Genomic DNA, 16204 nt, shown 5'->3' on the forward strand with positions numbered 1-16204 from the left:
TGCTCTACCGACTGAGCTATCCGGGCTCACGCTTGCTGTGGATGGAGCAGCTGCAGGCAATGTGAATAACTGGAACGCGTGTGTAGGCGTACTACGGTAATTGCTGGCTTCTGGCGCAACTGGCGACTTCACCGACTTGCCACTGACGCTGGTAGCAGCCCAACAGCGGACCAGTGCCTCTTCTCCCTTTACCCCGGTGCTGACAGTAATTGCATCTCGTGCCTGTTTTCCCCGATTACGTCGGTTGAAGCTCCGGAAGGAGGGCGACAAACGAGGGTTGGAGGGCCAAAACATGGAGGGTCGTGTGCGCAAAAACTTCCCTTCCGGTACCGGGAATCGAACCCGGGCCTCCTGGGTGAAAGCCAGGTATCCTAGCCACTAGACCACACCGGATTTGCTCGATAAACGTCAGATTTACTCCCTCTCCTCTCGCTTTTCGTGCTGAATCCGGACTTAGTGGTGTTCTCTGTTTGCGAGCATATTTGCGCTTGCAGACTGGCATGGCGCACAGCTCGAAACTGACAATTCATTGCAGTTTGCATCATATTTTACTCACAACAGGGGAGGAGAAAGGTCAAAGCTGTACCTTGCCATAGCTGGATGTAAACATTTTAACGCTGAGGCGTGGGCTCCTTGTGGATAACAAACGACAATTCAGTTCGTTCCCTAGCAACAGCAACGCCGTTAATTCAGCCATGATGTACAGCAAATTAAATGCCCCGGGTGAGGATCGAACTCACGACCTTAAGATTATGAGACTTACGCGCTACCCACTGCGCTACCGAGGCACGTTTGCAAGCAACGTCCCAGGAAACTTGGTAAGTCTCGCATATTAGAGATAGACAGTTTGCGCTTTCTCAAGAATCTGTTGTGTTGCTACACGTGCTTTCCCGAATTGCTAGATTAAACTGCTGCCGCGGCTTTTTCAACGGAAAGCAGCACTGCCTGAGGTTACAGTACATCGCCCTTGCGGCACCTGAACACAGCGGCCTGTAGGGCCAGGCTGACGCTAGAGTTCAGAAATAGCACGCGTCCGTCCAAGTACGGTCTCTTGCGTGCTGCGTGTTTGGTTCTTCTCACAGCGAATCCTGCTATACATTCCTGAGGCTGACGCAGCTCAAACGAGCAATCGGCGCGGCAGCATTATAGCGAGAACAGCAAAACGATGCATCGGCCGGGAATCGAACCCGGGCCGCCCGAGTGGTAGGCGAACAACCTACCACTTTTTTAGTTGTTGTTCTCATTTTTTTAGTTGCATTTGTTGGGGGGCGGTCGGCCGTGCTTCCCGAGCATATTCCAGAGTAGCTGTCTGCAGGGAAAGTGGGATTGCCACCCAACGACGCCGGATACAGCCGAAAAAAAGTGCTACACACGCGGAGTCCCCCACTACACTGCCTTAAAGCGACCGCTCATCACTATCGTGTGAGTAACCTTGCGGCCGCGGCGACGAGTCTTGCCCAAAGACGCAGCGTGCGTGGAGGCGCTGCCCGAACGCGTGTGGATGCACCCTCCTACCTCGTAAAGCGCCTACAGCTACTATCACCGTGGGCCGCTGCCGGCGGGCGGGAAGCCGACACAGCGCGGCGTTACGAGCAGCGGCTGTGCGGTGGTGGTGTAATGGTGAGCATAGTTGCCTTCCCAGCAGTTGATCCGGGTTCGATTCCCGGCCACCGCAACGGGCGCAAATTTTTACGTCTGAGTATGTGAGCCACGTGCTGTTACATTAACGTTTTCTTTCCGTCGTTGCTCCACTCCAGGCCATCCTGTAGTATGTCCCGACTTGTCCCGACTTTGCTCGGCTGACGCGAAAGCTGACGCTTGGAATTCGCCCTTATCAAGAGGACAGGCGATATAAACGGCTGTGAGAGGTGAGGTGTAGCGAAGTACAGGCAAACTGCGAAGTTTTGTGCTCCTTCTTCTTAAACAAAAAAATAAAAAAAAAAAGAGACGCAGTCGGTAGGACTCGAACCTACGCTCCCAGAGGGAATCTGATTTCTAGTCAGACGCCTTAACCACTCGGCCACGACTGCTCGCAGCCAAAAGTCCCCTCGAATCGTGAAAAATCAAACCGTTCTGCGCAGAATGTTGACAGGAAACGAACTCCGTGCACTGATTACGGCAGGGCTACCAGCGCTACGAGACGAGCCATTACGGAAGCGTTAAAATCTTCGCCCGGACAGGGACTCGAACCCTGGACCCTTAGGTTAAAAGCCTAATGCTCTACCGACTGAGCTATCCGGGCTCACGCTTGCTGTGGATGGAGCAGCTGCAGGCAATGTGAATAACTGGAACGCGTGTGTAGGCGTACTACGGTAATTGCTGGCTTCTGGCGCAACTGGCGACTTCACCGACTTGCCACTGACGCTGGTAGCAGCCCAACAGCGGACCAGTGCCTCTTCTCCCTTTACCCCGGTGCTGACAGTAATTGCATCTCGTGCCTGTTTTCCCCGATTACGCTCGGTTGAAGCTCCGGAAGGAGGGCGACAAACGAGGGTTGGAGGGCCAAAACATGGAGGGTCGTGTGCGCAAAAATTTCCCTTCCGGTACCGGGAATCGAACCCGGGCCTCCTGGGTGAAAGCCAGGTATCCTAGCCACTAGACCACACCGGATTTGCTCGATAAACGTCAGATTTACTCCCTCTCCTCTCGCTTTTCGTGCTGAATCCGGACTTAGTGGTGTTCTCTGTTTGCGAGCATATTTGCGCTTGCAGACTGGCATGGCGCACAGCTCGAAACTGACAATTCATTGCAGTTTGCATCATATTTTACTCACAACAGGGGAGGAGAAAGGTCAAAGCTGTACCTTGCCATAGCTGGATGTAAACATTTTAACGCTGAGGCGTGGGCTCCTTGTGGATAACAAACGACAATTCAGTTCGTTCCCTAGCAACAGCAACGCCGTTAATTCAGCCATGATGTACAGCAAATTAAATGCCCCGGGTGAGGATCGAACTCACGACCTTAAGATTATGAGACTTACGCGCTACCCACTGCGCTACCGAGGCACGTTTGCAAGCAACGTCCCAGGAAACTTGGTAAGTCTCGCATATTAGAGATAGACAGTTTGCGCTTTCTCAAGAATCTGTTGTGTTGCTACACGTGCTTTCCCGAATTGCTAGATTAAACTGCTGCCGCGGCTTTTTCAACGGAAAGCAGCACTGCCTGAGGTTACAGTACATCGCCCTTGCGGCACCTGAACACAGCGGCCTGTAGGGCCAGGCTGACGCTAGAGTTCAGAAATAGCACGCGTCCGTCCAAGTACGGTCTCTTGCGTGCTGCGTGTTTGGTTCTTCTCACAGCGAATCCTGCTATACATTCCTGAGGCTGACGCAGCTCAAACGAGCAATCGGCGCGGCAGCATTATAGCGAGAACAGCAAAACGATGCATCGGCCGGGAATCGAACCCGGGCCGCCCGAGTGGTAGGCGAACAACCTACCACTTTTTTAGTTGTTGTTCTCATTTTTTTAGTTGCATTTGTTGGGGGCGGTCGGCCGTGCTTCCCGAGCATATTCCAGAGTAGCTGTCTGCAGGGAAAGTGGGATTGCCACCCAACGACGCCGGATACAGCCGAAAAAAGTGCTACACACGCGGAGTCCCCCACTACACTGCCTTAAAGCGACCGCTCATCACTATCGTGTGAGTAACCTTGCGGCCGCGGCGACGAGTCTTGCCCAAAGACGCAGCGTGCGTGGAGGCGCTGCCCGAACGCGTGTGGATGCACCCTCCTACCTCGTAAAGCGCCTACAGCTACTATCACCGTGGGCCGCTGCCGGCGGGCGGGAAGCCGACACAGCGCGGCGTTACGAGCAGCGGCTGTGCGGTGGTGGTGTAATGGTGAGCATAGTTGCCTTCCCAGCAGTTGATCCGGGTTCGATTCCCGGCCACCGCAACGGGCGCAAATTTTTACGTCTGAGTATGTGAGCCACGTGCTGTTACATTAACGTTTTCTTTCCGTCGTTGCTCCACTCCAGGCCATCCTGTAGTATGTCCCGACTTGTCCCGACTTTGCTCGGCTGACGCGAAAGCTGACGCTTGGAATTCGCCCTTATCAAGAGGACAGGCGATATAAACGGCTGTGAGAGGTGAGGTGTAGCGAAGTACAGGCAAACTGCGAAGTTTTGTGCTCCTTCTTCTTAAACAAAAAAATAAAAAAAAAAGAGACGCAGTCGGTAGGACTCGAACCTACGCTCCCAGAGGGAATCTGATTTCTAGTCAGACGCCTTAACCACTCGGCCACGACTGCTCGCAGCCAAAAGTCCCCTCGAATCGTGAAAAATCAAACCGTTCTGCGCAGAATGTTGACAGGAAACGAACTCCGTGCACTGATTACGGCAGGGCTACCAGCGCTACGAGACGAGCCATTACGGAAGCGTTAAAATCTTCGCCCGGACAGGGACTCGAACCCTGGACCCTTAGGTTAAAAGCCTAATGCTCTACCGACTGAGCTATCCGGGCTCACGCTTGCTGTGGATGGAGCAGCTGCAGGCAATGTGAATAACTGGAACGCGTGTGTAGGCGTACTACGGTAATTGCTGGCTTCTGGCGCAACTGGCGACTTCACCGACTTGCCACTGACGCTGGTAGCAGCCCAACAGCGGACCAGTGCCTCTTCTCCCTTTACCCCGGTGCTGACAGTAATTGCATCTCGTGCCTGTTTTCCCCGATTACGCTCGGTTGAAGCTCCGGAAGGAGGGCGACAAACGAGGGTTGGAGGGCCAAAACATGGAGGGTCGTGTGCGCAAAAATTTCCCTTCCGGTACCGGGAATCGAACCCGGGCCTCCTGGGTGAAAGCCAGGTATCCTAGCCACTAGACCACACCGGATTTGCTCGATAAACGTCAGATTTACTCCCTCTCCTCTCGCTTTTCGTGCTGAATCCGGACTTAGTGGTGTTCTCTGTTTGCGAGCATATTTGCGCTTGCAGACTGGCATGGCGCACAGCTCGAAACTGACAATTCATTGCAGTTTGCATCATATTTTACTCACAACAGGGGAGGAGAAAGGTCAAAGCTGTACCTTGCCATAGCTGGATGTAAACATTTTAACGCTGAGGCGTGGGCTCCTTGTGGATAACAAACGACAATTCAGTTCGTTCCCTAGCAACAGCAACGCCGTTAATTCAGCCATGATGTACAGCAAATTAAATGCCCCGGGTGAGGATCGAACTCACGACCTTAAGATTATGAGACTTACGCGCTACCCACTGCGCTACCGAGGCACGTTTGCAAGCAACGTCCCAGGAAACTTGGTAAGTCTCGCATATTAGAGATAGACAGTTTGCGCTTTCTCAAGAATCTGTTGTGTTGCTACACGTGCTTTCCCGAATTGCTAGATTAAACTGCTGCCGCGGCTTTTTCAACGGAAAGCAGCACTGCCTGAGGTTACAGTACATCGCCCTTGCGGCACCTGAACACAGCGGCCTGTAGGGCCAGGCTGACGCTAGAGTTCAGAAATAGCACGCGTCCGTCCAAGTACGGTCTCTTGCGTGCTGCGTGTTTGGTTCTTCTCACAGCGAATCCTGCTATACATTCCTGAGGCTGACGCAGCTCAAACGAGCAATCGGCGCGGCAGCATTATAGCGAGAACAGCAAAACGATGCATCGGCCGGGAATCGAACCCGGGCCGCCCGAGTGGTAGGCGAACAACCTACCACTTTTTTAGTTGTTGTTCTCATTTTTTTAGTTGCATTTGTTGGGGGCGGTCGGCCGTGCTTCCCGAGCATATTCCAGAGTAGCTGTCTGCAGGGAAAGTGGGATTGCCACCCAACGACGCCGGATACAGCCGAAAAAAGTGCTACACACGCGGAGTCCCCCACTACACTGCCTTAAAGCGACCGCTCATCACTATCGTGTGAGTAACCTTGCGGCCGCGGCGACGAGTCTTGCCCAAAGACGCAGCGTGCGTGGAGGCGCTGCCCGAACGCGTGTGGATGCACCCTCCTACCTCGTAAAGCGCCTACAGCTACTATCACCGTGGGCCGCTGCCGGCGGGCGGGAAGCCGACACAGCGCGGCGTTACGAGCAGCGGCTGTGCGGTGGTGGTGTAATGGTGAGCATAGTTGCCTTCCCAGCAGTTGATCCGGGTTCGATTCCCGGCCACCGCAACGGGCGCAAATTTTTACGTCTGAGTATGTGAGCCACGTGCTGTTACATTAACGTTTTCTTTCCGTCGTTGCTCCACTCCAGGCCATCCTGTAGTATGTCCCGACTTGTCCCGACTTTGCTCGGCTGACGCGAAAGCTGACGCTTGGAATTCGCCCTTATCAAGAGGACAGGCGATATAAACGGCTGTGAGAGGTGAGGTGTAGCGAAGTACAGGCAAACTGCGAAGTTTTGTGCTCCTTCTTCTTAAACAAAAAAATAAAAAAAAAAGAGACGCAGTCGGTAGGACTCGAACCTACGCTCCCAGAGGGAATCTGATTTCTAGTCAGACGCCTTAACCACTCGGCCACGACTGCTCGCAGCCAAAAGTCCCCTCGAATCGTGAAAAATCAAACCGTTCTGCGCAGAATGTTGACAGGAAACGAACTCCGTGCACTGATTACGGCAGGGCTACCAGCGCTACGAGACGAGCCATTACGGAAGCGTTAAAATCTTCGCCCGGACAGGGACTCGAACCCTGGACCCTTAGGTTAAAAGCCTAATGCTCTACCGACTGAGCTATCCGGGCTCACGCTTGCTGTGGATGGAGCAGCTGCAGGCAATGTGAATAACTGGAACGCGTGTGTAGGCGTACTACGGTAATTGCTGGCTTCTGGCGCAACTGGCGACTTCACCGACTTGCCACTGACGCTGGTAGCAGCCCAACAGCGGACCAGTGCCTCTTCTCCCTTTACCCCGGTGCTGACAGTAATTGCATCTCGTGCCTGTTTTCCCCGATTACGCTCGGTTGAAGCTCCGGAAGGAGGGCGACAAACGAGGGTTGGAGGGCCAAAACATGGAGGGTCGTGTGCGCAAAAATTTCCCTTCCGGTACCGGGAATCGAACCCGGGCCTCCTGGGTGAAAGCCAGGTATCCTAGCCACTAGACCACACCGGATTTGCTCGATAAACGTCAGATTTACTCCCTCTCCTCTCGCTTTTCGTGCTGAATCCGGACTTAGTGGTGTTCTCTGTTTGCGAGCATATTTGCGCTTGCAGACTGGCATGGCGCACAGCTCGAAACTGACAATTCATTGCAGTTTGCATCATATTTTACTCACAACAGGGGAGGAGAAAGGTCAAAGCTGTACCTTGCCATAGCTGGATGTAAACATTTTAACGCTGAGGCGTGGGCTCCTTGTGGATAACAAACGACAATTCAGTTCGTTCCCTAGCAACAGCAACGCCGTTAATTCAGCCATGATGTACAGCAAATTAAATGCCCCGGGTGAGGATCGAACTCACGACCTTAAGATTATGAGACTTACGCGCTACCCACTGCGCTACCGAGGCACGTTTGCAAGCAACGTCCCAGGAAACTTGGTAAGTCTCGCATATTAGAGATAGACAGTTTGCGCTTTCTCAAGAATCTGTTGTGTTGCTACACGTGCTTTCCCGAATTGCTAGATTAAACTGCTGCCGCGGCTTTTTCAACGGAAAGCAGCACTGCCTGAGGTTACAGTACATCGCCCTTGCGGCACCTGAACACAGCGGCCTGTAGGGCCAGGCTGACGCTAGAGTTCAGAAATAGCACGCGTCCGTCCAAGTACGGTCTCTTGCGTGCTGCGTGTTTGGTTCTTCTCACAGCGAATCCTGCTATACATTCCTGAGGCTGACGCAGCTCAAACGAGCAATCGGCGCGGCAGCATTATAGCGAGAACAGCAAAACGATGCATCGGCCGGGAATCGAACCCGGGCCGCCCGAGTGGTAGGCGAACAACCTACCACTTTTTTAGTTGTTGTTCTCATTTTTTTAGTTGCATTTGTTGGGGGCGGTCGGCCGTGCTTCCCGAGCATATTCCAGAGTAGCTGTCTGCAGGGAAAGTGGGATTGCCACCCAACGACGCCGGATACAGCCGAAAAAAGTGCTACACACGCGGAGTCCCCCACTACACTGCCTTAAAGCGACCGCTCATCACTATCGTGTGAGTAACCTTGCGGCCGCGGCGACGAGTCTTGCCCAAAGACGCAGCGTGCGTGGAGGCGCTGCCCGAACGCGTGTGGATGCACCCTCCTACCTCGTAAAGCGCCTACAGCTACTATCACCGTGGGCCGCTGCCGGCGGGCGGGAAGCCGACACAGCGCGGCGTTACGAGCAGCGGCTGTGCGGTGGTGGTGTAATGGTGAGCATAGTTGCCTTCCCAGCAGTTGATCCGGGTTCGATTCCCGGCCACCGCAACGGGCGCAAATTTTTACGTCTGAGTATGTGAGCCACGTGCTGTTACATTAACGTTTTCTTTCCGTCGTTGCTCCACTCCAGGCCATCCTGTAGTATGTCCCGACTTGTCCCGACTTTGCTCGGCTGACGCGAAAGCTGACGCTTGGAATTCGCCCTTATCAAGAGGACAGGCGATATAAACGGCTGTGAGAGGTGAGGTGTAGCGAAGTACAGGCAAACTGCGAAGTTTTGTGCTCCTTCTTCTTAAACAAAAAAATAAAAAAAAAAGAGACGCAGTCGGTAGGACTCGAACCTACGCTCCCAGAGGGAATCTGATTTCTAGTCAGACGCCTTAACCACTCGGCCACGACTGCTCGCAGCCAAAAGTCCCCTCGAATCGTGAAAAATCAAACCGTTCTGCGCAGAATGTTGACAGGAAACGAACTCCGTGCACTGATTACGGCAGGGCTACCAGCGCTACGAGACGAGCCATTACGGAAGCGTTAAAATCTTCGCCCGGACAGGGACTCGAACCCTGGACCCTTAGGTTAAAAGCCTAATGCTCTACCGACTGAGCTATCCGGGCTCACGCTTGCTGTGGATGGAGCAGCTGCAGGCAATGTGAATAACTGGAACGCGTGTGTAGGCGTACTACGGTAATTGCTGGCTTCTGGCGCAACTGGCGACTTCACCGACTTGCCACTGACGCTGGTAGCAGCCCAACAGCGGACCAGTGCCTCTTCTCCCTTTACCCCGGTGCTGACAGTAATTGCATCTCGTGCCTGTTTTCCCCGATTACGCTCGGTTGAAGCTCCGGAAGGAGGGCGACAAACGAGGGTTGGAGGGCCAAAACATGGAGGGTCGTGTGCGCAAAAATTTCCCTTCCGGTACCGGGAATCGAACCCGGGCCTCCTGGGTGAAAGCCAGGTATCCTAGCCACTAGACCACACCGGATTTGCTCGATAAACGTCAGATTTACTCCCTCTCCTCTCGCTTTTCGTGCTGAATCCGGACTTAGTGGTGTTCTCTGTTTGCGAGCATATTTGCGCTTGCAGACTGGCATGGCGCACAGCTCGAAACTGACAATTCATTGCAGTTTGCATCATATTTTACTCACAACAGGGGAGGAGAAAGGTCAAAGCTGTACCTTGCCATAGCTGGATGTAAACATTTTAACGCTGAGGCGTGGGCTCCTTGTGGATAACAAACGACAATTCAGTTCGTTCCCTAGCAACAGCAACGCCGTTAATTCAGCCATGATGTACAGCAAATTAAATGCCCCGGGTGAGGATCGAACTCACGACCTTAAGATTATGAGACTTACGCGCTACCCACTGCGCTACCGAGGCACGTTTGCAAGCAACGTCCCAGGAAACTTGGTAAGTCTCGCATATTAGAGATAGACAGTTTGCGCTTTCTCAAGAATCTGTTGTGTTGCTACACGTGCTTTCCCGAATTGCTAGATTAAACTGCTGCCGCGGCTTTTTCAACGGAAAGCAGCACTGCCTGAGGTTACAGTACATCGCCCTTGCGGCACCTGAACACAGCGGCCTGTAGGGCCAGGCTGACGCTAGAGTTCAGAAATAGCACGCGTCCGTCCAAGTACGGTCTCTTGCGTGCTGCGTGTTTGGTTCTTCTCACAGCGAATCCTGCTATACATTCCTGAGGCTGACGCAGCTCAAACGAGCAATCGGCGCGGCAGCATTATAGCGAGAACAGCAAAACGATGCATCGGCCGGGAATCGAACCCGGGCCGCCCGAGTGGTAGGCGAACAACCTACCACTTTTTTAGTTGTTGTTCTCATTTTTTTAGTTGCATTTGTTGGGGGCGGTCGGCCGTGCTTCCCGAGCATATTCCAGAGTAGCTGTCTGCAGGGAAAGTGGGATTGCCACCCAACGACGCCGGATACAGCCGAAAAAAGTGCTACACACGCGGAGTCCCCCACTACACTGCCTTAAAGCGACCGCTCATCACTATCGTGTGAGTAACCTTGCGGCCGCGGCGACGAGTCTTGCCCAAAGACGCAGCGTGCGTGGAGGCGCTGCCCGAACGCGTGTGGATGCACCCTCCTACCTCGTAAAGCGCCTACAGCTACTATCACCGTGGGCCGCTGCCGGCGGGCGGGAAGCCGACACAGCGCGGCGTTACGAGCAGCGGCTGTGCGGTGGTGGTGTAATGGTGAGCATAGTTGCCTTCCCAGCAGTTGATCCGGGTTCGATTCCCGGCCACCGCAACGGGCGCAAATTTTTACGTCTGAGTATGTGAGCCACGTGCTGTTACATTAACGTTTTCTTTCCGTCGTTGCTCCACTCCAGGCCATCCTGTAGTATGTCCCGACTTGTCCCGACTTTGCTCGGCTGACGCGAAAGCTGACGCTTGGAATTCGCCCTTATCAAGAGGACAGGCGATATAAACGGCTGTGAGAGGTGAGGTGTAGCGAAGTACAGGCAAACTGCGAAGTTTTGTGCTCCTTCTTCTTAAACAAAAAAATAAAAAAAAAAGAGACGCAGTCGGTAGGACTCGAACCTACGCTCCCAGAGGGAATCTGATTTCTAGTCAGACGCCTTAACCACTCGGCCACGACTGCTCGCAGCCAAAAGTCCCCTCGAATCGTGAAAAATCAAACCGTTCTGCGCAGAATGTTGACAGGAAACGAACTCCGTGCACTGATTACGGCAGGGCTACCAGCGCTACGAGACGAGCCATTACGGAAGCGTTAAAATCTTCGCCCGGACAGGGACTCGAACCCTGGACCCTTAGGTTAAAAGCCTAATGCTCTACCGACTGAGCTATCCGGGCTCACGCTTGCTGTGGATGGAGCAGCTGCAGGCAATGTGAATAACTGGAACGCGTGTGTAGGCGTACTACGGTAATTGCTGGCTTCTGGCGCAACTGGCGACTTCACCGACTTGCCACTGACGCTGGTAGCAGCCCAACAGCGGACCAGTGCCTCTTCTCCCTTTACCCCGGTGCTGACAGTAATTGCATCTCGTGCCTGTTTTCCCCGATTACGCTCGGTTGAAGCTCCGGAAGGAGGGCGACAAACGAGGGTTGGAGGGCCAAAACATGGAGGGTCGTGTGCGCAAAAATTTCCCTTCCGGTACCGGGAATCGAACCCGGGCCTCCTGGGTGAAAGCCAGGTATCCTAGCCACTAGACCACACCGGATTTGCTCGATAAACGTCAGATTTACTCCCTCTCCTCTCGCTTTTCGTGCTGAATCCGGACTTAGTGGTGTTCTCTGTTTGCGAGCATATTTGCGCTTGCAGACTGGCATGGCGCACAGCTCGAAACTGACAATTCATTGCAGTTTGCATCATATTTTACTCACAACAGGGGAGGAGAAAGGTCAAAGCTGTACCTTGCCATAGCTGGATGTAAACATTTTAACGCTGAGGCGTGGGCTCCTTGTGGATAACAAACGACAATTCAGTTCGTTCCCTAGCAACAGCAACGCCGTTAATTCAGCCATGATGTACAGCAAATTAAATGCCCCGGGTGAGGATCGAACTCACGACCTTAAGATTATGAGACTTACGCGCTACCCACTGCGCTACCGAGGCACGTTTGCAAGCAACGTCCCAGGAAACTTGGTAAGTCTCGCATATTAGAGATAGACAGTTTGCGCTTTCTCAAGAATCTGTTGTGTTGCTACACGTGCTTTCCCGAATTGCTAGATTAAACTGCTGCCGCGGCTTTTTCAACGGAAAGCAGCACTGCCTGAGGTTACAGTACATCGCCCTTGCGGCACCTGAACACAGCGGCCTGTAGGGCCAGGCTGACGCTAGAGTTCAGAAATAGCACGCGTCCGTCCAAGTACGGTCTCTTGCGTGCTGCGTGTTTGGTTCTTCTCACAGCGAATCCTGCTATACATTCCTGAGGCTGACGCAGCTCAAACGAGCAATCGGCGCGGCAGCATTATAGCGAGAACAGCAAAACGATGCATCGGCCGGGAATCGAACCCGGGCCGCCCGAGTGGTAGGCGAACAACCTACCACTTTTTTAGTTGTTGTTCTCATTTTTTTAGTTGCATTTGTTGGGGGCGGTCGGCCGTGCTTCCCGAGCATATTCCAGAGTAGCTGTCTGCAGGGAAAGTGGGATTGCCACCCAACGACGCCGGATACAGCCGAAAAAAGTGCTACACACGCGGAGTCCCCCACTACACTGCCTTAAAGCGACCGCTCATCACTATCGTGTGAGTAACCTTGCGGCCGCGGCGACGAGTCTTGCCCAAAGACGCAGCGTGCGTGGAGGCGCTGCCCGAACGCGTGTGGATGCACCCTCCTACCTCGTAAAGCGCCTACAGCTACTATCACCGTGGGCCGCTGCCGGCGGGCGGGAAGCCGACACAGCGCGGCGTTACGAGCAGCGGCTGTGCGGTGGTGGTGTAATGGTGAGCATAGTTGCCTTCCCAGCAGTTGATCCGGGTTCGATTCCCGGCCACCGCAACGGGCGCAAATTTTTACGTCTGAGTATGTGAGCCACGTGCTGTTACATTAACGTTTTCTTTCCGTCGTTGCTCCACTCCAGGCCATCCTGTAGTATGTCCCGACTTGTCCCGACTTTGCTCGGCTGACGCGAAAGCTGACGCTTGGAATTCGCCCTTATCAAGAGGACAGGCGATATAAACGGCTGTGAGAGGTGAGGTGTAGCGAAGTACAGGCAAACTGCGAAGTTTTGTGCTCCTTCTTCTTAAACAAAAAAATAAAAAAAAAAGAGACGCAGTCGGTAGGACTCGAACCTACGCTCCCAGAGGGAATCTGATTTCTAGTCAGACGCCTTAACCACTCGGCCACGACTGCTCGCAGCCAAAAGTCCCCTCGAATCGTGAAAAATCAAACCGTTCTGCGCAGAATGTTGACAGGAAACGAACTCCGTGCACTGATTACGGCAGGGCTACCAGCGCTACGAGACGAGCCATTACGGAAGCGTTAAAATCTTCGCCCGGACAGGGACTCGAACCCTGGACCCTTAGGTTAAAAGCCTAATGCTCTACCGACTGAGCTATCCGGGCTCACGCTTGCTGTGGATGGAGCAGCTGCAGGCAATGTGAATAACTGGAACGCGTGTGTAGGCGTACTACGGTAATTGCTGGCTTCTGGCGCAACTGGCGACTTCACCGACTTGCCACTGACGCTGGTAGCAGCCCAACAGCGGACCAGTGCCTCTTCTCCCTTTACCCCGGTGCTGACAGTAATTGCATCTCGTGCCTGTTTTCCCCGATTACGCTCGGTTGAAGCTCCGGAAGGAGGGCGACAAACGAGGGTTGGAGGGCCAAAACATGGAGGGTCGTGTGCGCAAAAATTTCCCTTCCGGTACCGGGAATCGAACCCGGGCCTCCTGGGTGAAAGCCAGGTATCCTAGCCACTAGACCACACCGGATTTGCTCGATAAACGTCAGATTTACTCCCTCTCCTCTCGCTTTTCGTGCTGAATCCGGACTTAGTGGTGTTCTCTGTTTGCGAGCATATTTGCGCTTGCAGACTGGCATGGCGCACAGCTCGAAACTGACAATTCATTGCAGTTTGCATCATATTTTACTCACAACAGGGGAGGAGAAAGGTCAAAGCTGTACCTTGCCATAGCTGGATGTAAACATTTTAACGCTGAGGCGTGGGCTCCTTGTGGATAACAAACGACAATTCAGTTCGTTCCCTAGCAACAGCAACGCCGTTAATTCAGCCATGATGTACAGCAAATTAAATGCCCCGGGTGAGGATCGAACTCACGACCTTAAGATTATGAGACTTACGCGCTACCCACTGCGCTACCGAGGCACGTTTGCAAGCAACGTCCCAGGAAACTTGGTAAGTCTCGCATATTAGAGATAGACAGTTTGCGCTTTCTCAAGAATCTGTTGTGTTGCTACACGTGCTTTCCCGAATTGCTAGATTAAACTGCTGCCGCGGCTTTTTCAACGGAAAGCAGCACTGCCTGAGGTTACAGTACATCGCCCTTGCGGCACCTGAACACAGCGGCCTGTAGGGCCAGGCTGACGCTAGAGTTCAGAAATAGCACGCGTCCGTCCAAGTACGGTCTCTTGCGTGCTGCGTGTTTGGTTCTTCTCACAGCGAATCCTGCTATACATTCCTGAGGCTGACGCAGCTCAAACGAGCAATCGGCGCGGCAGCATTATAGCGAGAACAGCAAAACGATGCATCGGCCGGGAATCGAACCCGGGCCGCCCGAGTGGTAGGCGAACAACCTACCACTTTTTTAGTTGTTGTTCTCATTTTTTTAGTTGCATTTGTTGGGGGCGGTCGGCCGTGCTTCCCGAGCATATTCCAGAGTAGCTGTCTGCAGGGAAAGTGGGATTGCCACCCAACGACGCCGGATACAGCCGAAAAAAGTGCTACACACGCGGAGTCCCCCACTACACTGCCTTAAAGCGACCGCTCATCACTATCGTGTGAGTAACCTTGCGGCCGCGGCGACGAGTCTTGCCCAAAGACGCAGCGTGCGTGGAGGCGCTGCCCGAACGCGTGTGGATGCACCCTCCTACCTCGTAAAGCGCCTACAGCTACTATCACCGTGGGCCGCTGCCGGCGGGCGGGAAGCCGACACAGCGCGGCGTTACGAGCAGCGGCTGTGCGGTGGTGGTGTAATGGTGAGCATAGTTGCCTTCCCAGCAGTTGATCCGGGTTCGATTCCCGGCCACCGCAACGGGCGCAAATTTTTACGTCTGAGTATGTGAGCCACGTGCTGTTACATTAACGTTTTCTTTCCGTCGTTGCTCCACTCCAGGCCATCCTGTAGTATGTCCCGACTTGTCCCGACTTTGCTCGGCTGACGCGAAAGCTGACGCTTGGAATTCGCCCTTATCAAGAGGACAGGCGATATAAACGGCTGTGAGAGGTGAGGTGTAGCGAAGTACAGGCAAACTGCGAAGTTTTGTGCTCCTTCTTCTTAAACAAAAAAATAAAAAAAAAAGAGACGCAGTCGGTAGGACTCGAACCTACGCTCCCAGAGGGAATCTGATTTCTAGTCAGACGCCTTAACCACTCGGCCACGACTGCTCGCAGCCAAGAGTCCCCTCGAATCGTGAAAAATCAAACCGTTCTGCGCAGAATGTTGACAGGAAACGAACTCCGTGCACTGATTACGGCAGGGCTACCAGCGCTACGAGACGAGCCATTACGGAAGCGTTAAAATCTTCGCCCGGACAGGGACTCGAACCCTGGACCCTTAGGTTAAAAGCCTAATGCTCTACCGACTGAGCTATCCGGGCTCACGCTTGCTGTGGATGGAGCAGCTGCAGGCAATGTGAATAACTGGAACGCGTGTGTAGGCGTACTACGGTAATTGCTGGCTTCTGGCGCAACTGGCGACTTCACCGACTTGCCACTGACGCTGGTAGCAGCCCAACAGCGGACCAGTGCCTCTTCTCCCTTTACCCCGGTGCTGACAGTAATTGCATCTCGTGCCTGTTTTCCCCGATTACGCTCGGTTGAAGCTCCGGAAGGAGGGCGACAAACGAGGGTTGGAGGGCCAAAACATGGAGGGTCGTGTGCGCAAAAACTTCCCTTCCGGTACCGGGAATCGAACCCGGGCCTCCTGGGTGAAAGCCAGGTATCCTAGCCACTAGACCACACCGGATTTGCTCGATAAACGTCAGATTTACTCCCTCTCCTCTCGCTTTTCGTGCTGAATCCGGACTTAGTGGTGTTCTCTGTTTGCGAGCATATTTGCGCTTGCAGACTGGCATGGCGCACAGCTCGAAACTGACAATTCATTGCAGTTTGCATCATATTTTACTCACAACAGGGGAGGAGAAAGGTCAAAGCTGTACCTTGCCATAGCTGGATGTAAACATTTTAACGCTGAGGCGTGGGCTCCTTGTGGATAACAAACGACAATTCAGTTCGTTCCCTAGCAACAGCAACGCCGTTAATTCAGCCATGATGTA

General features: G+C 53.5%; 36 non-coding genes across 36 annotated transcripts; 7 read left to right on the top strand and 29 right to left on the bottom strand.

Moving 5' to 3' along the window:
- Positions 1–321: 321 nt before the first annotated feature.
- Trnae-uuc (transfer RNA glutamic acid (anticodon UUC)) lies at positions 322–393 on the bottom strand. Its single transcript has one exon. It is a non-coding gene; the product is annotated as a tRNA-Glu (tRNA).
- A 322-nt stretch (positions 394–715) lies between these two features.
- On the bottom strand, positions 716–788 carry Trnam-cau (transfer RNA methionine (anticodon CAU)). Its single transcript has one exon. It is a non-coding gene; the product is annotated as a tRNA-Met (tRNA).
- An 815-nt stretch (positions 789–1603) lies between these two features.
- Positions 1604–1675, top strand: Trnag-ucc (transfer RNA glycine (anticodon UCC)). The gene has a single exon. It is a non-coding gene; the product is annotated as a tRNA-Gly (tRNA).
- Positions 1676–1948: 273 nt separating this feature from the next.
- Trnas-aga (transfer RNA serine (anticodon AGA)) lies at positions 1949–2030 on the bottom strand. Its single transcript has one exon. It is a non-coding gene; the product is annotated as a tRNA-Ser (tRNA).
- Positions 2031–2169: 139 nt separating this feature from the next.
- Trnak-uuu (transfer RNA lysine (anticodon UUU)) lies at positions 2170–2242 on the bottom strand. The gene has a single exon. It is a non-coding gene; the product is annotated as a tRNA-Lys (tRNA).
- Positions 2243–2538: 296 nt separating this feature from the next.
- Trnae-uuc (transfer RNA glutamic acid (anticodon UUC)) lies at positions 2539–2610 on the bottom strand. The gene has a single exon. It is a non-coding gene; the product is annotated as a tRNA-Glu (tRNA).
- A 322-nt stretch (positions 2611–2932) lies between these two features.
- On the bottom strand, positions 2933–3005 carry Trnam-cau (transfer RNA methionine (anticodon CAU)). The gene has a single exon. It is a non-coding gene; the product is annotated as a tRNA-Met (tRNA).
- Positions 3006–3818: 813 nt separating this feature from the next.
- Positions 3819–3890, top strand: Trnag-ucc (transfer RNA glycine (anticodon UCC)). Its single transcript has one exon. It is a non-coding gene; the product is annotated as a tRNA-Gly (tRNA).
- Positions 3891–4162: 272 nt separating this feature from the next.
- Positions 4163–4244, bottom strand: Trnas-aga (transfer RNA serine (anticodon AGA)). The gene has a single exon. It is a non-coding gene; the product is annotated as a tRNA-Ser (tRNA).
- A 139-nt stretch (positions 4245–4383) lies between these two features.
- Trnak-uuu (transfer RNA lysine (anticodon UUU)) lies at positions 4384–4456 on the bottom strand. The gene has a single exon. It is a non-coding gene; the product is annotated as a tRNA-Lys (tRNA).
- A 296-nt stretch (positions 4457–4752) lies between these two features.
- On the bottom strand, positions 4753–4824 carry Trnae-uuc (transfer RNA glutamic acid (anticodon UUC)). Its single transcript has one exon. It is a non-coding gene; the product is annotated as a tRNA-Glu (tRNA).
- Positions 4825–5146: 322 nt separating this feature from the next.
- On the bottom strand, positions 5147–5219 carry Trnam-cau (transfer RNA methionine (anticodon CAU)). The gene has a single exon. It is a non-coding gene; the product is annotated as a tRNA-Met (tRNA).
- Positions 5220–6032: 813 nt separating this feature from the next.
- Trnag-ucc (transfer RNA glycine (anticodon UCC)) lies at positions 6033–6104 on the top strand. Its single transcript has one exon. It is a non-coding gene; the product is annotated as a tRNA-Gly (tRNA).
- A 272-nt stretch (positions 6105–6376) lies between these two features.
- Trnas-aga (transfer RNA serine (anticodon AGA)) lies at positions 6377–6458 on the bottom strand. Its single transcript has one exon. It is a non-coding gene; the product is annotated as a tRNA-Ser (tRNA).
- A 139-nt stretch (positions 6459–6597) lies between these two features.
- On the bottom strand, positions 6598–6670 carry Trnak-uuu (transfer RNA lysine (anticodon UUU)). Its single transcript has one exon. It is a non-coding gene; the product is annotated as a tRNA-Lys (tRNA).
- A 296-nt stretch (positions 6671–6966) lies between these two features.
- Positions 6967–7038, bottom strand: Trnae-uuc (transfer RNA glutamic acid (anticodon UUC)). The gene has a single exon. It is a non-coding gene; the product is annotated as a tRNA-Glu (tRNA).
- Positions 7039–7360: 322 nt separating this feature from the next.
- Trnam-cau (transfer RNA methionine (anticodon CAU)) lies at positions 7361–7433 on the bottom strand. The gene has a single exon. It is a non-coding gene; the product is annotated as a tRNA-Met (tRNA).
- Positions 7434–8246: 813 nt separating this feature from the next.
- Positions 8247–8318, top strand: Trnag-ucc (transfer RNA glycine (anticodon UCC)). Its single transcript has one exon. It is a non-coding gene; the product is annotated as a tRNA-Gly (tRNA).
- A 272-nt stretch (positions 8319–8590) lies between these two features.
- Trnas-aga (transfer RNA serine (anticodon AGA)) lies at positions 8591–8672 on the bottom strand. The gene has a single exon. It is a non-coding gene; the product is annotated as a tRNA-Ser (tRNA).
- Positions 8673–8811: 139 nt separating this feature from the next.
- On the bottom strand, positions 8812–8884 carry Trnak-uuu (transfer RNA lysine (anticodon UUU)). Its single transcript has one exon. It is a non-coding gene; the product is annotated as a tRNA-Lys (tRNA).
- A 296-nt stretch (positions 8885–9180) lies between these two features.
- Trnae-uuc (transfer RNA glutamic acid (anticodon UUC)) lies at positions 9181–9252 on the bottom strand. The gene has a single exon. It is a non-coding gene; the product is annotated as a tRNA-Glu (tRNA).
- A 322-nt stretch (positions 9253–9574) lies between these two features.
- On the bottom strand, positions 9575–9647 carry Trnam-cau (transfer RNA methionine (anticodon CAU)). The gene has a single exon. It is a non-coding gene; the product is annotated as a tRNA-Met (tRNA).
- Positions 9648–10460: 813 nt separating this feature from the next.
- Trnag-ucc (transfer RNA glycine (anticodon UCC)) lies at positions 10461–10532 on the top strand. Its single transcript has one exon. It is a non-coding gene; the product is annotated as a tRNA-Gly (tRNA).
- Positions 10533–10804: 272 nt separating this feature from the next.
- On the bottom strand, positions 10805–10886 carry Trnas-aga (transfer RNA serine (anticodon AGA)). Its single transcript has one exon. It is a non-coding gene; the product is annotated as a tRNA-Ser (tRNA).
- Positions 10887–11025: 139 nt separating this feature from the next.
- On the bottom strand, positions 11026–11098 carry Trnak-uuu (transfer RNA lysine (anticodon UUU)). Its single transcript has one exon. It is a non-coding gene; the product is annotated as a tRNA-Lys (tRNA).
- A 296-nt stretch (positions 11099–11394) lies between these two features.
- Positions 11395–11466, bottom strand: Trnae-uuc (transfer RNA glutamic acid (anticodon UUC)). The gene has a single exon. It is a non-coding gene; the product is annotated as a tRNA-Glu (tRNA).
- Positions 11467–11788: 322 nt separating this feature from the next.
- Trnam-cau (transfer RNA methionine (anticodon CAU)) lies at positions 11789–11861 on the bottom strand. The gene has a single exon. It is a non-coding gene; the product is annotated as a tRNA-Met (tRNA).
- Positions 11862–12674: 813 nt separating this feature from the next.
- Positions 12675–12746, top strand: Trnag-ucc (transfer RNA glycine (anticodon UCC)). The gene has a single exon. It is a non-coding gene; the product is annotated as a tRNA-Gly (tRNA).
- A 272-nt stretch (positions 12747–13018) lies between these two features.
- Positions 13019–13100, bottom strand: Trnas-aga (transfer RNA serine (anticodon AGA)). The gene has a single exon. It is a non-coding gene; the product is annotated as a tRNA-Ser (tRNA).
- A 139-nt stretch (positions 13101–13239) lies between these two features.
- Positions 13240–13312, bottom strand: Trnak-uuu (transfer RNA lysine (anticodon UUU)). The gene has a single exon. It is a non-coding gene; the product is annotated as a tRNA-Lys (tRNA).
- Positions 13313–13608: 296 nt separating this feature from the next.
- On the bottom strand, positions 13609–13680 carry Trnae-uuc (transfer RNA glutamic acid (anticodon UUC)). Its single transcript has one exon. It is a non-coding gene; the product is annotated as a tRNA-Glu (tRNA).
- A 322-nt stretch (positions 13681–14002) lies between these two features.
- Trnam-cau (transfer RNA methionine (anticodon CAU)) lies at positions 14003–14075 on the bottom strand. Its single transcript has one exon. It is a non-coding gene; the product is annotated as a tRNA-Met (tRNA).
- An 813-nt stretch (positions 14076–14888) lies between these two features.
- Positions 14889–14960, top strand: Trnag-ucc (transfer RNA glycine (anticodon UCC)). Its single transcript has one exon. It is a non-coding gene; the product is annotated as a tRNA-Gly (tRNA).
- Positions 14961–15232: 272 nt separating this feature from the next.
- On the bottom strand, positions 15233–15314 carry Trnas-aga (transfer RNA serine (anticodon AGA)). Its single transcript has one exon. It is a non-coding gene; the product is annotated as a tRNA-Ser (tRNA).
- Positions 15315–15453: 139 nt separating this feature from the next.
- Positions 15454–15526, bottom strand: Trnak-uuu (transfer RNA lysine (anticodon UUU)). The gene has a single exon. It is a non-coding gene; the product is annotated as a tRNA-Lys (tRNA).
- A 296-nt stretch (positions 15527–15822) lies between these two features.
- Positions 15823–15894, bottom strand: Trnae-uuc (transfer RNA glutamic acid (anticodon UUC)). The gene has a single exon. It is a non-coding gene; the product is annotated as a tRNA-Glu (tRNA).
- Positions 15895–16204: the final 310 nt, after the last annotated feature.

The sequence above is a fragment of the Schistocerca serialis genome, unplaced genomic scaffold, assembly GCF_023864345.2.
Source record: "Schistocerca serialis cubense isolate TAMUIC-IGC-003099 unplaced genomic scaffold, iqSchSeri2.2 HiC_scaffold_983, whole genome shotgun sequence".
In the NCBI taxonomy this organism is placed as follows: Eukaryota; Metazoa; Arthropoda; class Insecta; order Orthoptera; family Acrididae; genus Schistocerca; species Schistocerca serialis.